A 21506-nucleotide genomic window follows, 5' to 3' on the forward strand; every position below is an offset into this window, starting at 1 on the left:
ATTAAATGCTAATAATAAAGTTAAAAAAGAAGTGGTGTCTGATAATAGTGCTCCAATGTGCCATGTGTTTCCACCTCCCTCCCCCTGGGCTGTCTCAGAACTTCCTGGGGAAAAGTTACTGCAGTTTCCTTATTCCAGCTTGAAGTCATAGAAAAAAAATCTCATTGCATTTTCTAAAATTTCTCTTTAATTATTAATATTCTTGGCAACCTTTCATCTGAAGGACAGATTGTCCACTCCCCTGCAGGTTGTTCAGCTATCCAGCTTGATACCAGGAGGAAAAGTGGAAGTGCCTACTCTGTGCTAGAACACAGAAGGTACTCTACGGGAGAACTGGCACATATGATACTGAAATACAAATCTCTACAGATTTGAAAATGGTTTGGTCCTGAAATGGAAGCCTGAGCTAGGAATCACTAAGCCCTATCCTTTCAGCACACCCTAAGGGAGGTGCTCATGTCACTCAAGACTCACTGGCTAATCAAGACGCTGAGGCCATCCCACCAGTCAGAGGAAGAGGCGGGTTCTTCCTGCCGCCATGGTGCTTGTTCGTGCTGTAGCTGACCAGGCTTGAATGGATCACTGCTGTGTGCAGTGAGGGGATATTAGGGGAGTTCCAAAGTCATAACATGGTGAGTGTGAGGCCGCTGCCCCCAACCTGGTGGAGCAGGAGCCTTAAGAGCAGGACCTACATGTAGGGTCCTTTTTGGGGCTGTGTGAGAACCGGCAGCCAGAAGCATCCACAGGAGCGATCCCTTGTCCTAGCCGTGAACACAGTGGGGTCATCTGAATATCTGCCCTGTATTGGGTTAGGGGTGAAGCCGAGAAATCTCACCTCAGGCACAGAAGTTAAAATGAAAGTTTTATTTTCTGAGCTCAGGGAAGCGGCCAAATCAGGATCTGAACTGTGCCCGAGGGTAAGCGTTATTGTATATTTAAAGGGTTAAATCTACAGGGTGAGGGGCCCTTGGTGAGTGTTGGGGTCATCGACTCAAATTTTAACATTGTGGGTTAAGCAATGGTGCTTCTGTTGGCAGCTGTGCTCATCCAGGACACCTGGCATCAAGGCCTTTAACTGTTTTCTAAAAATCCAAGGTCCTTAATTTATATCCCTTTACATTTGCTCCAGAACTCAACATGATAAGGCAACAAAGAACTGGGTCCTCTGTTAGTAAGGTCTTTGTAGGCAATATATTTTTACTATTTAGGCACCTCCGTTAAGGTAACAGTAAGTTTAATGAATTAACAGATACTTAGTAAAATGTTTAAGGCACCATGTGGGAGACGGCTCTTCAAGCTTGGGAATGTGAAGCTAGTTCGACATTGCTAGCAAAATGGGGAAGCAAAATGTAAGAGTTGCTTGGAGGAGGCTGTGCTCTCCTTACACACCATGGAACTGCATGTTCACAAAGCATTTGCAGTAGAGATTTGAAGGAAGAAATGTCCTTTGCAGGATGCAAACTCGGAGAGGCCTAGTTTCTTTAGTATCTTCTAAAAGTTCTGCCAGTGGCATTTAACATGTAGATGTAAGATTCATTTGGAGTAAATCTGTGGAGGTTGTAAATAACATGTGTTGAGTAGCACTTCCCTGTAAAGCTGTGATGTAAACAGGTAGAATTGTTGATGTAAGGGATTTACTAGTGTTTAGGAGACAGGAAGTCACACCAAGTAGAGTTTATCTAAAGAATCTTTTAAAACAGACCTGCCAACCAGATCTGTTAGAGATTAAGATGCTAGGAAACAAATGTTTTCCACGAGTATTGTCAACAGTTTGTTTCCAATACATAACCAAGCCCTGATTCATAGCAACCATTGGCCATCTCCATGTCAAAGGAAAGGTGTCTAACAAGCTGCTTAATGGGCCATTACAGAAGTACAGCCAACATTAAAGCCAGAAGTGCCATAAAGTTGAAGTTTACTTCTTGAGAAAAACATAGTTCTGGCACATGGGAAAGACATCTTATGATAATCATTTGAACAGGGTAAACACTGTTGTGTTGTAGTCTAGCCCAATCAAACAAGGCTTTCCTTGAGGTCCTTATGTATGGAGAATGACATAACTGCTTCTCATACTCCTTAAATATGCTTGTCAGAGCCAGAACAGCGTAGGGCCTAGGCCTTGGGAGATTTTCCTAAGATTCTAAGGTATTGATAATAAAACAGAGCTCATTTTTCTAAAGCCAAGTATATTCCTGGGTGAGTTGCCAGTCCAGGTCATTTGAGGAGGGGTTGCTTCAGATCTGAGAAGCTAACTCTTCCCAACACATGTAGCTATACGTATCAGTTCCAAGGCCACTCTGGTCTTGGTAAATAATGTTCTGCTTGTGCAACATTGTTTTATTAGACTCCTAAAGATTTTATCCTAGTCTATGAGAGTTTCTGATAAATTCATAGATGTCTCCTGTTTCCTTCCATTTCTCCCCTGGAAGTAGGATACAAGATGTTATTCCTCCTAAGAAGCTTAGTTAGGATAAGACATAGCTTGTTCAAGACCTTCCCACCCAGGTTTATACTTTCTACCTTCTACTTTTCCTGTCATTTGAAACCACTGAGACCATTCACTTATGGTCCTGTCAGTGAAGATTGGCTTGCTTTTATTAGGCAAGGGTGGTACTTAAATAATTCTAGGAATATCTTTGCTGTGTAAATTTCCCATCTGCCTCAGTGGCTAGACTTGAAAACTCTAGCCCATATTGAAATTGTTTAACATATAACCTGGGGCCTGAATTTAAAAGAGACTTAAGGATGACTGCATAACAAATTCAAAATCTAGCCTAAGATGTTTTCTCTTTTAGCATTAATCGGAGCTGGGTACATGCTACAATTATAGAGAATTTTCTTGCTTAACATTTTAGTTGTGTGTGCAGTGATTTCTCTCTGGGAAGGCATATTACATTTAAATAACTGCACCTTCTGCCTTTTGAAAAAATATATCTGAGATAAGCTGTGTTCCCTCAGGTCACATTGATTGAAGTGTTTTGTTCCACAGAAAATGACTTTCCCTTCCTCTCGATCAAACTTCCTAAATTCTTAAGTTAAAGGCTGTACCACATTAGAGTTTTTAAATTACTCATTTAAGTCATTTAGTGACTTAATTGTAGTAACAGTTGTAGTAACATTGTAGTAACAGTTTAAAGGATTTGTGTGCAAAGCCTGGGTTTGGCCTTCAGAGTAGAAAAAGAGGTTAATTTGTCTGTGTATTCTGCAGAGTGAAACTGGGTAGACAGTAGCTAGCTCACAGACAAAAGTTTAAGTGATTCAGTGGCTGTCACCACCATTGTGAAGAAAACCCTAATGGAGGTAAGGTGAGGGATTTTGGAATTATCCAGCATGTATTAATTCAAGCATATAAATGAAGACAGACAAGATTAGTGTATATACAATTTAGGGAGGTTAGGTTGAACCAATGAATACTGAATTTCCAATTAAGGGACTGTTCTTTAATACACTGGAGATATGAGCAATCCTTATTGACATAATTAGGATACATAAAGAATATAAGGCACACACCATTGGCTGTAGCTGAGTGTTTCAGGTTACAGACCTCAGTAGCTAACATGACACATAGTGCATTGATTATTTCTATTTAGAGCAATATAGTCTGTAGCTCAGGCTTCTCTCATGATTTTTATTTGAGAATTGTTTTGAATTCCTAATCTTGCCTCTGCTGCCCAGTGAGTCTTGAAACTGTCCAGGCTGGGCCATGACTGGTCAATGAGGAATGGATGAGGAGGAGGAAGAAGGTGAGAGCTTTTCTGCTTTGATGGTAGCTGGCATTAGCAGTGGGTAAGCAGGAAATCAATTGTAGATAATCACTGAAGTCTAACCTGGTCATGTTTTGGGTTCAAACACCAGGCAAATAAAGAATCTGGATATGGACCTGAACTTATCTCTAGAAATAAAATTATTGTAGTTGCATTCGTTCAACCAACACAGAAGATCTTGAAAAGGTGGTGTGGCAGTGCCTAACAGGAATGTTATTTTTTCCTGTCTAAAAATGTATAGTCTGAGAGAAAATGTGTCTGTCACACTTGGTGTACTCTTGTGCATATGTCTACCTCTGGATAATACTGGGCCATAAAGCCTTTCTCAACATTTAAAAGTGATTTCTGAGAGTATAGTTAAATCATTTCAGTCTTCTAATTTCTTCCCACTGTTAAATCTCAATCCCTAGTTTTGTTTTGTTTTGTTTGTTTGTTTGTTTTTGAGGCTGAGGTGACTATTTAAAAAAAGCAGATCTGCCTACCAGGTTCTCCCAGAATCCCTCATTCCCTACATGTTGCAGGGTAATGATTTGTGCAGTCTTTCTCCCATTTGCCCTTATCTATGTAATTCAACCATGTTGCTTACCTGTTTGTTTTTTTTTAATTTATCATTTACTGTCCTAGACTCTTGTTCTGGCTCCCTCCTACTTCTCTCTTCTGTTTCCTAACATGGCTCAGGGTCATGTCAACTCTAGACTCTCCCTGATGTGACAGCCTGGGTATGCTCTCTGTTTTATATATAATAATATTTCTACTCCATCATACTTAGGAAAAGTATTTCCATTTTTATTTTTCATTCACCTCCCATTTACCATTATTTAAAGTTTTAAATTCATAGTCATCACATTTTGCCTTCATTTGTTGTTCATGTTTGAATATGACTGAAGGTTTGTTGCTGGATTCCTTAGCTGTGAGGTAGAAATGACTTCAATTGACATTGAGAGTGTAATGAAATTTGCACATAAAGACCCTGTGCCTTATAAGGTGAACATGTTCCCTAGGACAGTGTAAGGTTTTACTAAAAATAAAAATTTAACAGTTTATGGCTCTGTCTGCCCCTACCATGGAAAGGCAGTGCTGAGAAGGCCTGTGCCATCCCTCTGAGCCATTTGATCTCTAATAATCCAGTAGAAGAGCTGCTATAGTCCTGAGGCTCAAATGTCTGCTCCAAGCTAGTGATGGACCCTGACAAGACTTCACAATCAGAACAGAGTATCATTGGGAGGTAGAATATAGGATATTTCTAGTATTTTGCTGTGGTTTTTCCTCTAGCAAGATGTGGGTTAGACACAGCCATGCCTTGGAGGATTATGGATTTCCTGTGCCAACACCAGCAGGAGCAGGTCTGCTGAGCTGTCAGAGCTCAACCTCTTGTGACTGGGATAGACTATGAACCAGACTGTGGGTCTTTTCACATACCTAGTTTCCAGAACAGAGGCCCTTGGCCTTTGAACATACCTGGCTGTGGATTCCTTTGGAGGGGTAGGCTCTGCTACTTTGGCCATAGGAAGTTCTGATGCTTATAATATCATTGTCCACACTATTGTACTAGTTTTGTGTGTAGTGGGAAGACGGGTTAGAAAATAAAGGTCAAATTTGTAGAAGTTTTCAACATTGCTTTCTAAAATATTTTTTTCCTGATAAATTTTACACATATGTTAGAAACTGGTGTGAAGGAAGAAATGTTGATCATACTTTAAAAACAGTTGGTTTGCATCCTTTAACCTTTCCACTAATAGCAGACACAATGAGGTACCTTAAAGAAATCAATCCCAGGATATACAATGAGTTTCTAAACTGCAGACGTGTCTCAAGTGTGCATGGTATTATGCTATTAGATATGGTAGATTTCACATCTTGTGCATGAAGTCAGAATTTAAGCATCTGCTTTGATGCCTTGTTGGGTAGAGCCTTTCTAAGGCCTTCTGTTATAGGCTCCTGTTTTCTCACTATTGCAATTTCCATCCCATTTGTCTTTCTGAGTGAGGATTGACCATCCTACCCAGGTTCCTCCTTCTTCCTTAGCTTCTTTAACTGTACAGAGTTTAGTATGTTTATCCTATATTATAGTCTAGTAACCATTTATAAATGAGTATATACCATGTATGTCTTTCTGCTTCTGAGCTACCTCACTCAGGATGATCTTTTCTAGTTCCCACCATTTGTCTAAAATTTTATGATTTCCTTGTTTTTAATTGCTGAGAAGATGAGGGAGGGGTCTACAGATGTGATACGAAGTGAATGAACTGTAATTTATTAAAAAAAATTAAAAACATAAAGAAAAGATACTCAGGGTCAGATGGAGGGGGAGGAGGATCTCTCCTATCAGTGGACTGGGGGAGGGGCATGAGGAGAAGAGGGAGGGAGGCCAAGATTGCAGGGGAACAAGAGAGGGGGATACAGATGGGATGAAAAGTGAATAAATTGTAATAAATTTTAAAATATTAAAAAATTAAAAAAAGAAAAAAATAGAATTTATCATTGTTTTCATTATGGACTTCAGTGGTTCTGGATTTGCCTGCAATCATAAGGGGTGCATGAGGAACTGCAGTGCCATAACCCACCTTTCTGGTGACCTCCATTTATGGAGAAAGCTCTAGGGAATGGGGACTGTGTCTCAAAAACGATCAATAGGGCTGTAGATATGGCTCAAAGGATAAGCTACTCTTCCAGACGTTTTGAGTTCTATTCCCAGAACACACGTGGTGGTTTAAAATCATCTATAATGAGATCTGGCACCCTTCTCTAGCATTCAGGTGTACATATACACAGAACATTGTATACATAATAAATAAATTTAATTATTTCTTGACCTTAACCTTGACCTTCAAGCTCCCCCTGACTCTGGCTCCAGAGTGTAGCAATTAAATGTGTCACAATAGGCATGTTTTTTTTTTCTTGTTTTAACATTGTTTGCTGATGATCCTGGAATGTGGGTTTCTGTACATGTCAAGCATATGCCACTGTTTTGATTTCCATCCACATCCACATTTGAATTATTAAATTTGGTAAAATATATTCTATTTCTTAGGATGGCCTATGTTTACCTCATTAATACTTCCTGAGTCTTCAGAATCATTACATTCCAGGTGCATGACATTCTTCCAACCTATCTGTTTGTTTTGAAGATTTTAAATGAATATGAGTATTTTACCTGTATGCATGAATATATAATCTCATGTGTGCCTCACAGTAGTTAGAAGTAGTCCTCACAGTACTCAGAAGATAATTTCAGAGCTCCTGAAGTTCAAATAAAATGGATAGTTGTAAGCTTCATGTAAATACTGGAAATTGTGCTCAATTATTTGCAAGAACAGCAGGAGCTCTTCACTGCTGACCTATTCGTTTTGCCTTCTGTTGCTTTTGTATGATCAACACTTTCATTGCTAATATTTCATTTGTCCATTCATAACTGTTTAAACATGCATTTCCTTTTAGGAAGATGTTACTAATATTATGGTTTATTCTGGGACCCTTCAGGTTTTTAGAAGATGAATACAGAACTGGAGTGGATGTATAATTCTTTATAGGGACAAATGCTCTGAGTTTTTTAGTTGTTTTTTTTATTATTACAGTGATTTTTACAGGGGAGACAGGGCCTTAAAATGTATGTGTACCTGTCCTAGAGCACATAACACAACCAGGCTGGAATCCAGCTCTGTCTCTGCCTTTAGAGTGCTAGGATTAAATGCATGAGACAACACTCTCAGCATGCCCATAAATTTATTAATTGTTCATACAATTTCTTTGATGTTTGCTCAGTACTTCTTTTTCTGTTTGTTGTGTCTCTCTCTTTTTTCTGTGAATTAGCATTTCTCTTGCCAGGAAATATCCTATTCTGAGGCTGCAGAAAATTAAAAGATGGACCTCATTAATCAGTTTCCTTCTAAAATGACTTAGAGATTACATTAGTACTTTTATGTAAGAAAATAATTAGGGGAAGCATCAGAATTTTATGAATATATTTTCCATAAACTATACATTTAAAGTGATGTCACTATGGTACTTTCTGTTGTTTGCATGTATGGAATATTTCAGGATGCATTGATCTATGATGATATGCATGTGAACTTCACTCAGGAAGAGTCGGCTTTGCTGGATCCTTCCCAGAAGAATCTCTACAAAGATGTGATGCTGGAGACCTACAGGAACCTGTTTGTTATTGGTAGGACTATGAATTTACTTTCACTTTCTAAAACAATGAGACAACTGTTTCTGATGATGATATTGTGGTTATTGGCGTTCTGTAATTTTAAGTGTAATGAAGGAAGAATAAGCTGAATAAATCAGGCATCATTCTACAATTCATAGAAAATAGAAACTTAAAATTTGTGGAATTTCTAATAGTTGATCATTTATTTTCTGGTACACATTTTAGGTTACAATTGGGAACACCATACTATTGCAGAATGTTGTCAACTTTCTGGAAGCCTTAGAGGGTAATTTTCATGTGCAAGCTGATGTGAATATGAGTTTTCAGAGTGCCTCTGAAGAAATGTTAATGTGTCCCAGAAGTTTTAATGAAAAGCAACAGTGTAAAAAAGCAATATTTCAAGTTTATTGATGATTATTACATTCTCACAAATCCAAATACCTCAATGTCAGGTATCTGATTTTTCTTTGTAAAGCATTCTTCTAAGAAAGACAAGGAAATAATCCATTAACAGATTTCAACCATCTGAATCATAGGCACATCAGACCTATGCTGTAGAACTCCAAATCTGTATCTTTTCATACCACACGAACATTGCAATGAATATGCATTGAATAGGTGATAGTATATGTCCAATAATCTTCTAATAAGCAATAGTACATACTAAAGCTGGTGTTACTCATTCATATACTCATTTAGTGATAGGGACATTTTATAAGTCAGGATGTTGTAGAGAAACCTTAATCCCTATTCCACATGTCCATGAGGTGCAAAATATCAAACTGCATAAATGTGGTAATATTTGACTTGTTATTTTTCTTTTAATAGGTAATTATTTGTCAAAATAGTTGCAAGCCATGTGAGCATAGGGATACTGAAAGAAGCAACATATTTTTTCTCTCTGAGAACAGTCTGAAGAAATGTAGCAGTCCCCACTTTGAATACACTTTTGATATGTGATACAAGATTACAGTTACTTTATTATTAATTATTAATTAGTTAATAATGATTAAATTGTTATTAAAATGAAAAAAAATCAGTGTTCAACCTATAGGAGAGAGGTTCTTTTAGGTCTCAAGCATCACATGCTTGTGGAGACTTTTGGAGCAAATCCAGCAAAGCATACTATTCCCAAGTAAAGTTCACGTATACATACATCAGCATAGGTCAGTGCATTCTAAAATATCCAGTACATCTAAACAACAGAAAATGGGCAATGATAACACTGTGAATCTATACTTCATTTTTAGTTAATTCATTGTTAATATATACATTATAAACTGTGTCACATGTACACAATCAACTCTAAGTCTGGGACTACTAATACATTAAACTAGTACAATTAATTATTTTCCAACTTCATTTGGAATACATCTGCAATTTTACACTGTGGAAAATCCCTGTAAGTACTAGGAATATGAAATTTCTTCAGTTTGTCCTGGTTCGCTTTACTAATGTGAGTCACTCTATGGAAAATATATTAATGCAATCATTATAATAAACCTCTGAGTACTTCTTGATCAAATATATAAAAAAACCTCATAGAAAGTGTATGCTATAATACGAACCATGTAATTAATGCTCTTATCATCACAAGTATCTTCAGAGACACAAAAAAATATCATAATGAATGGGAAAACTATGAATGTGAACAAAGTGATAAAACCATAATTTTTGGTTTTTCTTTACAATTAGATCAAATTATAAAATTAATTCATACAGACAAAAAGCTTTATTAATGTAGTGAATATGGAAAAGCTTACACATGTACCAATTGTCTTTGCAGGCATGAAAAAACACATACTGGAGAGAAACCCTCTGAATATAACCAAGGTGGTAAAGCCATTTCAGGTGACAGTCAGTTCCAAAGACATAAAAGAACACATGCTGGAGAGAAGACCTATGAATGTAATACATGTGGTAAAGCCTTTTCCTTTCACAGTAGTCTCCGAATACATAAAAGAACACATACTGGAGAGAAACCCTATGACTGTAACCAGTGTAGTAAAGCCTTTTCACATCATGGTAATCTCCAAACACATAAAAGAACACATACTGGAGAGAAACCCTATGAATGTCACCAGTGTGGCAAAGTTTTTTCTCGTCACAGCATTCTGAAAATTCATAAAAGAACACATACTGGAGAGAGACCCTATAAATGTAACCACTGTGGTAAAGACTTCTTATATCACAGTAGTCTACAAACACATAAAAGAACACATACTGGAGAGAAACCTTATGCATGTAACCAGTGTGGTAAAGTGTTTTCACAAAACTGTCATCTCCAAAACCATAAAAGAAAACATACTGGAGAGAAACCCTACAAATGTAATCATTGTGATAAAGCCTATTCACGATGCAGTCAGCTCCGAAACCATGAAAGGACCCATACTGGAGAGAAACCCTATGAATGTAACCAGTGTGGCAAAGCCTTTTCAGAAATTAGACATCTCAAAATGCACAAAAGAACACATACTGGAGAGAAACCCCATGCATGTAACCAAGGCAATAAACCCATTTCAGGAAAGAGTCAAATCCAAAGAGATAAAAGAACACCTACTGTAGAAAAAAACCTACGAATGTAACCAGTGTGGTAAATTCTTTTCACGTCACAGTAATCTCCAAATACATAAAAGAATACATACTGGAGAGAAACCCTATGAATGTAACCACTGTGGTAAAGCCTTTTCATATCAATGTAGTCTCCAAATACATAAAAGAACACATACTGGAGAGAAACCCTACACATGTAACCAGTGTGGTAAAGTCTTTTCACAAAACTGTCATCTCCAAAACCATAGAAGAACACATACTGGAGAGAAACCCTACAAATGTAATCAATGTGATAAAGTGTATTCACGACACCTTCACCTCCAAAACCATAATAGGATACATACTAGAGAGAAACCCTAAGAATGTAACCAGTGTGGTAAAGGCTTTTCAGAAGATACTTATCTTCAAATACATAAATGAACACATACTGAAGAGGAACACAATCAATGTAAACAACATGATAAAGACTTTTCACAAAACACTCATCTCCAAAGACATCAAATACAAATACTAGAGAGAAACCCTATGAATGATTGTAATGATTAAGCCTTTGTATATATCTATATAGCCTTCATTAGCATGAAAGAATTCATACTGCACTGAAACCCTGTGAATATATTTAATATGGTAAATGAAACCTTTGCATTTTCATCTATCTGATAGAGACATAATGAAGTAAAATAATCATGAGTCTTCTGTATATTTCACATCATAGTTTGAGGTTCTATGGATGTGTCTATATTATGTGGCATTCCACAAGTCATCATGTTCTCATTAGAGATCCATTTGGCACTTCCTCTTGAAGTACTTCTTGTTAATGGAATTATGTAGTGATGATAGATGTTGGAACAGGAATAAGATGTATCTTAAGAAATTCTTGTGTATTTGTGTATGTGTGTATATATGTATTTGATTATTACAGTTTGTAATAATCAAATGGCACATATGTGAAGACTGGAAGAACTTTGTGTGTTGTAATTTTAGCCTGTCTTCATGGTGATCAAAGATCATGTTGCCAGGTTTGCACACCATGGACACTTCCCACTGAGCCATCTCATTGATTCTCAAATAACATTGGTTGAAACATTATAATGTAAATACATTGTCTTCTTTTCAAGTTGTAATCATTGTCATCTAAAGATGGAGAAAAAAAGGACAATTTGAATAATAAATCCCATTTGCAAAGAAGAGAATGTATTGCTGTATTTTTTTAATGTGTTAGTTTATTTTTAGAAGTATGTTATGGGTTCAGGAATAGCCACAACCTGACCACTTGAATGCCAGACTCAAACTCAAAGTAGCTTATTGAATGATCAACAAAACCTGATTGGTCAGGACACAGCCTGGATGCAGGAACCAGATTGTGACACCAGTCTGTTTCTAAGGTGGGCCTATCATAAGAAAAACTTTTACCAGGAAACAACCAGATAACCAGGTGGGAAGCAAGGGAAGGGTAGCATTTACATCATTTTCCTAGCTAAATAGAAGAATTGATTTTGTTCCAAGTGTATTGTATCTATCTAGTAAGACAATGAATTTTAAGCTGATTATTTAGGATATAAGCTTGGGGACTTTCCAATTCCCCATCATTCTGGGAGAAAAGAAGATAGAAGGGTATTGTGGGTTTTTGTTGTTGTTGTTGTTGTTGTTTTTGTAGAGCATATATTAATTCAGGCAGAATGTTTAACAAGTACTGAATTGTAAGTAAAAGGCTATTCAAGCTCTCAGACTGGCAGAACCTGAGAATGTGAACTTTATTCTACCTTCTGGTCAAAATGGATACTTAAAAACAAAATGCCTATGGTTATGTTAGGTAGTGAGGTCTAGACATGCCTGGACATATCTCAATGTTGATATGCCTAAACAAGTAAACTGTGTTCATAACATTTCTCAGAAACAAAAATTCACAGCGATTTCTTTGTTTATATTTGCAGTTGATGATATTGAATTATTCAAAGAAATGAAAGGAAAAAAAACAGTTCCTGTTTGTAAAAATGAGGAGCTGGAAGAACAATTTAGTGGGTTCTCCCTTTGCAGTGCTTTCTTAGCCCATAATCTATTTTTTATTTTTATTTGTTTTTTCTCTTGGAGATTAATTTATTTTGAGGCTATAATTGTATCACAATATTTCTCTCTTCTTTTTTCTCCCCACAAGCTTTCCCACATGCTCCCCCTGCCCACCTTCAAATTTATGTTTCTTTCTTCACTAATTGTTATTTCATGAATCATGTACACATGTATTCTGAAATATAAACTGCTTGTTTAGTATAATACTACCTGTATGTATGTTGCTGAGGCTGAATATCAATTCTCTAAGAAATTAAATGTTCTAAGTGATTATAGTAAACTATACAAATAAAAGGTATCCTATATTAATCATTTTTAAATCTAAGGAAACACCACAAAACAAAGTAATGAGAATGTATGAACATCTTTCAGTAAAACCTCAGTAGGAAAAGATTCAATTCTACAACAAAGTGGCAAAAAATATTAGATAAAATTTTCAATTAGAATTTTTGCTACCTTCAAAAAATTTTAATACATAAATGATGATAGTTTATTATTTTTATTATTTCTTCCATTTTTTCAAATATAATATCATTATCCTATCCTCTATCAGCCTTCCTTCTAGCCCGTTCCCATTTCTTAGTGTCAGCCAACCATACCTGAAGATATGCTCTACATTCTGAAGACATGCTGTGAATCCTCTGACCATACTAGTCTAAATATCAGGTAGGCAAGGTTCAGTCTACTATCTATCTTCAATTCCAAATTCCTCAGTCTCATCTCCAAACCTCTAACACAACATTTGCAGGCACCTGTCCTCTGATCCTCCATCCATTCCCTATAACTGTGCCAAATCCTATAGTGGCCCCAGATTTTCTCTTACTCAGTCCTCTCTTCTAGACCACTTCCATTTGTTTGTATCAATGACAAATAAGTAAAAATGCTCTATTTGGGAACACTGGTATTCACATCAAAGCTGAGTACAGGCAAGTGACTCATACAGTCTTTGTTCCTACCCCACTATAACTTTTTCAGTCTCAATGACAGTGCTACAGCACACATCTTTCAGAGGTTTGTTCTCCACTATTACTCCAAACAATTGAAACCTGTGATGGAACCAATTTTTTTTTTATCTTGAGCATGCTCTCAGCTTTCCCTTCTACCCATCTTTATTTTTTAGTGTAATCACCAATACCTAGAAATGGGTTCTACCTAGGATCCCTAATGGCCTATACAGGCAAGAACTCAGAAGAATTTTCTACAAGACAACACACAGCCTATAATGTTTCCTAAGATCCAGAAAGTGAAACAGGGGAAGAAATGAAACATCAAAATCAGATAATCAACAGCTTGAATCACAATCATTTCAAACCCAGATACCTTGACACCAGTGTGAAACCAGGATTATTAACACACAAGATAATATTACTTCTCCAAATCACAGCAACCCTACTAGAGGCGACCCTGAGAAATTCAGTATAGATACAGCACAAGACAATGACTTCAAAACATAAGTTTTTTCAAGGGTATTTCTGAGGGTATAGATAAAACTCAATGAAGTCTGTGAAAACAAACAACCAGTGAACTAAAATGCTTAAAACAGGTCAAGGCATCATAGTAGAAAAATAATCACTATAAATGAAAACTAAGATTAACCTAGAAAAGAAAAATATAAGATGTCAAAAAAAGTCAAGAGATAAGCCTCACCAACTCAGTCTAAGACATGGAAAAGAGAATTTCAATACTAGAAGAAATACTAATGTGTTTAGATATTATTTTTTCTCATTGAGTGACTTCAAGGCTCTTTGATATATGTTCACATCCATCACATTCACTGTATCATGATTTTACTGAGGTCTTTAACCAATTTGGTGGTGAGTTTTGTGCAGTGTGATGAGTAGAGATCTATTTGCATTATTTTACATGCATATATCCACTTTGTTAAAGATGGCATCTTTTTTCCATTGTGTATTTTTTTATTTCTTATTATTAAAATTATTCATTTCTCTGTAAATTTTAATTTATGCCTGGGTCTTCAATTTTATCATTGACCAATCATCTGTGACTCTGCCAATACCATGCTGTTTTTCCTACTATACTCCGGGAGTTCAGTTTAATTCTGTGGATAAGTGATCCTTCAAGCAGTGTTATTTAGGATTGTTTAACTATCATGCTTTGTTCATGCTTCTATGTAAGCTGAAAATTGTCCTTTCAATGTTAGGGAAGAATTGTCTGGATTCTGATGGAGATTTCGCTGAATATATTGATTGCTTCTCTTAGGATGAGTCGTTTTTACTACCTTAACCCTACTTACTCATGAGCAGTGGAAATCTTTCCAACTTTTGCACAGGCATAAAGAAAACATTTTTAAAATAAGGCATATAAATGAAAATCTGCACAACAAAGGACACCATCACCGTGACAATGTGGAGCCTACAGAAAGGTAAAAGGTTTTTAGAAACTACACATCAAAATAAGGGCTAATATCCAAATGTTTTAAGATGTGAAAAGGAAAAAACTAAATATCAAGAAAACACAAAATCCAAGTAAAACATGTATACCATTTTAAATAGTGAATTCTTAACAGAAGAAAGTCAAATGGCTGAGCAACATGTAAAGATATGCTCAAGATCCTTAGTCATCATGGAAATGAAAATCAAGAGGACTTTGAGATATCTAGAAAATCAGAATGGTTAAGATAAATAATAACAATTGTAGTTCTTGCCAGCAAAGATATAGAGTAAGAGGAACATTCAGACATTGTCAATCAAAGTGCAAATGAAGAACATCCTTGTGCCTATTCCTCATCAATATGGGAATTTTTCTATGCCAAAAATTCAGTTGTACACTTTGTGGACATATATCCAAAGGATGCTTCATTCTACCATGGAGACATTTGTTCAAATATGTTTATGGCTGCTCTAATCAACACATCCAGAACTTGAAAACAACAGAGATGTCCATCCACATAATATTAAAGAAAATGTGGTAGAGTTATACAAAGAAATATTCCTCAGTTGTCTAAAAAATGAAATTATGAATTTCCAAGTAAATGAGTATTTACCAGTAAACTGAAATTAATCATTCTTAGTATAGTAACCCAAACTCAAAATCCCAACTATGGCATGCATTTTCTAACATGTGAATGTTAGTTGAAAAATTACAAGCAAGCTACAGTACATAAATCCATAGGGATGGAAACAGAATAAAGGTATAAATTCTGAGAAGAGGTAAATAGATCTCCTTAGGAAAGGGAAATAAAATAGGTAGTTATAGATGGAAGTTGGGTTAGAAAAGGAGACTTATTTGGAAGTAAGGAGGGAAGAGAACATTAAGGAAGGTAATATGCAGAGAGATATCAAAAATTAAATGCCATTTGAACGGTAGTGTAGTGACCTAAGACAATAGAAGCTTCCTAAAATATATACATATCTGAAGATGACCTAAATAAAATCATATGAGAGAGTTCAAATAAAACATCAATTGTCACCAAATAAAGATTCCAATACTGCGGCCTGCTATATGTACTTGAGGATTGGGCCAAAGGAGTCTGATTGGAAGGCCCAAACAATACAGGATTTTGTCAAGACTATAGGTTGTTCTCCAAAAATTGACTGGAAGGCCCTAATGATGAATGGAACAGCCACATTGAGTATAGAGAAATCGATCCAGTGCATACATAGAAACTTCACATCTACATGCTAGCAACATTGATGCAGGATGCTACTCTGCACACTGTCAATCAAAGAAGAAACATAACATTGAACTCTAATGGTGTCCTGCCTGCAAGATATGCTAGTACAATTGTTTTGGGATTAACCAGCCAATATCAGGTTTGAAATAAGTCTCTCTGTATGGAACTCATACATCTTACTGTTTTGGTGACAAGAACTTGAAACTAGATAGCAAAAAAATCTAAGGAAAAGGTAAATACTACTTTTATACTAAAAGAATGTAGCTATAAAATGACACCTAATGACATTCTGCAATAATCATAGAACTGTGCCTTGTTCACCCATCATCAAACATGCTTCCACATACAGCAGATGGGAACAAATGCAGAGACCCACAGAGACAATATGCAGACAATGAGAGAGCTCAGAATACTCAAGCAAAAATAGATGTCGCCATTACAGCCATCATCTCCAGGCTTAGGGAATTGTTCAATAATTAAGCCAGCAGAATGAATAGCCAGAAAAGATGAGGGACTTCATCATACATGTGTGTGTGTGTGTATATATATATATATATATATATATATACACACATGTGTATCCTATAAATATATTAAATATATTAAAAATTCTGATAAACAATATTTTGTAAGATTACACATAAAAGACAATTAATTATTTACTCATTTATTTATTTGTATATTAAAATTATAAATATGTCCTATTTCTTTAGCTTTTCTCCCTTCAAACCGCCCAGAAAACACTTTTTGCTCTTTTAACACTCATGGTCATTTTTTTTATACACTGTTTTTTACATAAGTAACATACAAAAATTTTCTTTGTATTATGCTATATATATTGTATTATAGTAATAGTAATGCATTATAGTACCATGAAATGATATCAAGTATATTTATGATAAACAGTATTACAGAAAACCGGGAAAAGTATAGAGGTAAAGTATTATCTTTTTCAGTTGTTAGGAGATGTTTGCCAGAGTCAAGCCATCTAAGGAACAACCTCCTTCTTGATGAAAGGAGCAAAACTGAGTTCATGTTACCAGGCTCCAGAACCAATTCCTAACCTTCTTCTTCAGGTGTTTCATGTTTGTCTGTTAACGGGTAAGTAATGTTAAGAGGGAAGATGCTGATCATCTATACTGCAGCACAAGAGTTGTAAAGGTGTTGCCTGTCATGACGTAAATTGACTATGAGCAGTTTTACCCCTTTTTGTTCTTGTACAATTCTGAATTTGTGGTCAGCATTCCAGAAGGGGATGCGACTGCAAAACCTGAGTCAAGAACCCAGAAACCATGTATCCTGGATAAGGCTCAGTCACCGTTTACTTCCTTGCTCAAAGCTTCTGTGTTAAAGTTTGATTGGAAATCCTTTGGCCCAACCTGATCCCTTTCCTTTGGAGTTCCATCTTATAAAAACGCTGTAAAAATTCACTTCAGTGTTTCAGTTAAGCTCCAAAGTCTGTTCTTAGACCTTAATTGATTAATAGCAGCCTGAATGCACTAGGATTTTGTCATCTGCTTAAATAAGATGAATGTTCAGAGAATCAGTTAGTTCCCAAATCTGCTTTTATCTCTGACTGGTCAGGTTTTTGTGCCTAAATCAAATAAGGATATTGCTTTCCAGAACTGCTTTGACTTTTTGGATTATTTTGGTGGTTCAGACCCCAACAATGTGATTTATTACAAAATGTAACTGTGGAGTCACTGGTACAAGAGTGTGCTATTAGCAGAACACAGATTGTTAGATTAAGGCTTGAGAATCTTAGTACTATGAAAGGGTGATATAGGAAATGATTATCTATACTTCACTATAATATCTTTACTCTTTTTTTTACAACTTTATAATTATATCTGCTAGGAGAAGACAACAGATCAGAGAGTCAAGATAAATACAAAGCTTCTGAATGTCAGACACAAGAGACTGACACCAACAATTCCCCATATTAAAAAAGTACTCTACAGAATATTTAAAGTGAAGTTTTGTGAAATACAACTATGTTTTTTTATAATTTAATTTTTATTTTATGTGCATTACTGTGAAGATGTTAGATCCCTTGGAATTTGGGGTCATGAACAGTTGTGAGCTGCCATGTGGGTGCTGGGAATTGAACCCAGGTCCTTTGGAAGGGCAGACAGTGCTCTTAGCCACTGAGCCATCTCTCCAGCCCCTAAAGTTATGTTTTTAAATCACCTGTTCAAACTACTTTTCATAACAGCCATCCAAAACAAGCAAACTGATTTTGATGACCTACAACTATGTCTCATGCTATTGTGCTCTCAAAGAGTCACCATGGACCATGATGAAATCACACAGGTTATGGAAGAAAGAAAGAACCAAACATGTTTTCACCCTCATCGTGGATGCAGGTGCAGAGCCCCAGGGCTATGGGATTCCCACAGCACACACATGAGAGAGAAATAGAACCATGAAAACCAGAACATTCAGAGCCACTCTGGGTACAGTTACAGAAAAGATTTCAACACCGTGAACTATCCTCAGTTCTCTGGACTATCCTTCTTCAGTCTGTGTGCTTGCCTGTCATGAGAACCATTGAGTATGTACAGACTGAGAACCTGAAGCAACAGTAAAAGCAGCTGTAGCATACAAAGTCTTCTCTGATGCTATTGATGTCTATGCCTCTTCTATGACCTAAGCCAATAATCTCCTTGGATCAACCTAGAAGCAGAATACTGTCTCTATCTCTGTTTAGGGAGGACCTTGACATGTCCTTTTCTTTGCTTTGTCACTTCCTATTGCTGAAATCTGCATTTGCATCAATGGAGATGATTTACAATGGCTGTTTTGAGTACTGGAAGCCCAACACCAACATGAAGTCAGACATAATCCTAGGTGCATTTATCCCCATTTACCTCTTGGTAGAATCACCCATCAAAGTCCTGGATATTTTTTACACAGAACCAAGTATACTCTGGGAAATATTTCTGTGAGTACTTGTTTGAATGTGCTATGGGTGTTGTGGCTACAAGTAATTTCTTTGGCACATGTAATTTCGTTGATAATATTGAACTAGATACAGAGAAAGGTAAAAATATCTTTCTTCATGATACATCTACAAACATTTCCATTTCTCTTCCTTACATGTCCACTGAGGAAGATATGAGAGAAAACATTTGTTTCTGCTCAATGATGTAATTCCATGGTCAGGCTTTATATTTTTGACTCTAATATCAAGAAAATTTTCCATGATGCTCACCTCTATTTGGGCATCTAAATGTCTTTTGTTTGAATGTCTGTTTCTTTCCCCACATTTGGAGATTTTTGCTAAAATGAAGTTGAATATTCCCATTTCCTTAGTACAAATCTGATCATCTCCTGTTCCACATGCTTTAATCTCTTTAAAGTGTCTCAGGGTTTGGACATTGTGGTCATATTTATGACTTATTTGTTTCTCACTGATATTATAATGCCATGTTCTGCAAGTCATATCCTTCATGCCAGATATTCTGTCGTCTGCAGAGTTAGCTCTACTGGAAACACAGTGCCCTGTGTTGTGCTTGGAGTCTTAGTGATTTCCATTTCCAACATTTCCATTTGTCCCTCTCCTCTTCCAGAATCTGAATTTTGTCTTAAGGTTTACATTTTTTTTGGTACTGAGTGTTTTATTTGTACTGCTGCTTTTTGATCCCTCATCCAAGATATACAGAGCACTGTTGCTTCATGTGTAAAGCCCAGTAAAATTCACTGTTTTATTCCATCTTCCTTTGGGTTATTCATCTCTTTGCTTTCAAAAGTGTTTCTGAAGTATTTATCACTCTTAGTCTATTTTTGTTTATTTGTTGCTTATGCATGATATTGTCGAGGAGTCATTTTGACTTTTCACATTTCCTATTTTTCCACTCATGCTATACTTTGCATAATTGTTCACTTGAGCAACAACTTTGCCTTAGGATGGTACTTTACTGAGAAATACTTTCTGGAAGGATCATTCTATGCAAATCTCCATAAGCAGGAAACAAACATAGAAGCCTGTAGTCCTGGTAGATATTGTTTTATGGATTACGTGAAGAGAAAAAATTAACCAAGATGCCTGATTAATTTTGCAAGTTAAGTACTCTTAGGGATTCTTTCACAACATGGGGAAACTATAGTCCAGTAGCACCCTACGGCAGGAGGTAGAAGTTGCATGATCAGAGAAAGAAAAGAGCCCATCATCAGAGGTAGGCAACAGGCAGAAAGACTGAATTGTTAATTGACAGAAGTCTTAATCTAGAGTGTTTCACCAATAGTTGGATCAATTCTCAATTCCTTGAAGCTTAAAGTATATTGTTTTAAAATTACAAAGGTATATGAATGTTTTAAATATATTAACATGATCACCATTTGGAATACACACTGCAATCTTCACTGAAGGAAAAGCAGGTAACAAGTGTCTGTAAACATCTGGGTTAGACTCATGCTTTACAGCCTAGCTAAAGCCTTGGGACCAAAAAGGATGGTTCTGTGCTAAAATCATGAAAAATAAACAGCCTTTTCTCTGTCCGTATATGAAATGACAGATAAGATTTCAGCGCAATGAGAACTGAAGTATGTCTTTAGCAGCAATGAAAGCATATTAAAAAGTTTGATTCTGTAACTAAAAGAAGCCAGTGTTTTCTCAAGATGGTTTCCACAGCATATCAAAAAAACACTGATTAATATTTTAAAACTCTGAAATTTTGAAATCTTCAAGTATCATATTCACGTACTTTAAACCGCTTTCTCAGATATTTAATAGTTGCTTTACATTCCTTAAATAACATTCTTAGATATTCAAAATACACATCAAGTTTAAACCATTTGTTTTTCCCCATCCTCCCATTTACCAGGAGACAGAGGTGGCTGATAAACTGAGCAGTGATAGAAAAGAAAGTTCTTTTAAATAAAAGAATACTAACAAGTAAATTGTTAGATATTAATAGACTTAGTTTGATTCTCATTTGTATCTATTTTTATGAGATTGTGTTGTTAATTGTGATGTGTGTCAGCAAGGTAAACCTGTCTCTAATAATGCCTCCTTCACCAGGTGACCTTTTAGCTGTAGAAAATAACAAGTCTTGACTTTCATATATGATATGTACTGACCATGCAGCTGCAGCCTTGTTTTGAGGAGCTGCCTAAGGTTTCCTGGCTAAACTTCTATAGTGACAACTTGCTGTCAACACCACCAGATATCTGAGAGTGGTAAATGTGAATAAGTAGTATAATCCAAATGGCCTCTGTATCAGTCAAAATGACAGTGACTTAAAGGATATCAGGGCACCCAGTCTGGGACTTCAAGGGCTATCTCAAATACCTCACGGAGAGCAGAAATAGACAGACTATTCACCCAAGGCAA

The 21506-nt window shown here is 36.2% G+C and overlaps 1 pseudogene; it reads left to right on the top strand.

Moving 5' to 3' along the window:
* Nucleotides 1-3721: 3721 nt before the first annotated feature.
* Nucleotides 3722-11016, top strand: LOC132651124 (zinc finger protein 431-like; annotated as a pseudogene).
* Nucleotides 11017-21506: the final 10490 nt, after the last annotated feature.

This window comes from Meriones unguiculatus (assembly GCF_030254825.1).
Source record: "Meriones unguiculatus strain TT.TT164.6M chromosome 13 unlocalized genomic scaffold, Bangor_MerUng_6.1 Chr13_unordered_Scaffold_40, whole genome shotgun sequence".
NCBI classification, from domain to species: Eukaryota; Metazoa; Chordata; class Mammalia; order Rodentia; family Muridae; genus Meriones; species Meriones unguiculatus.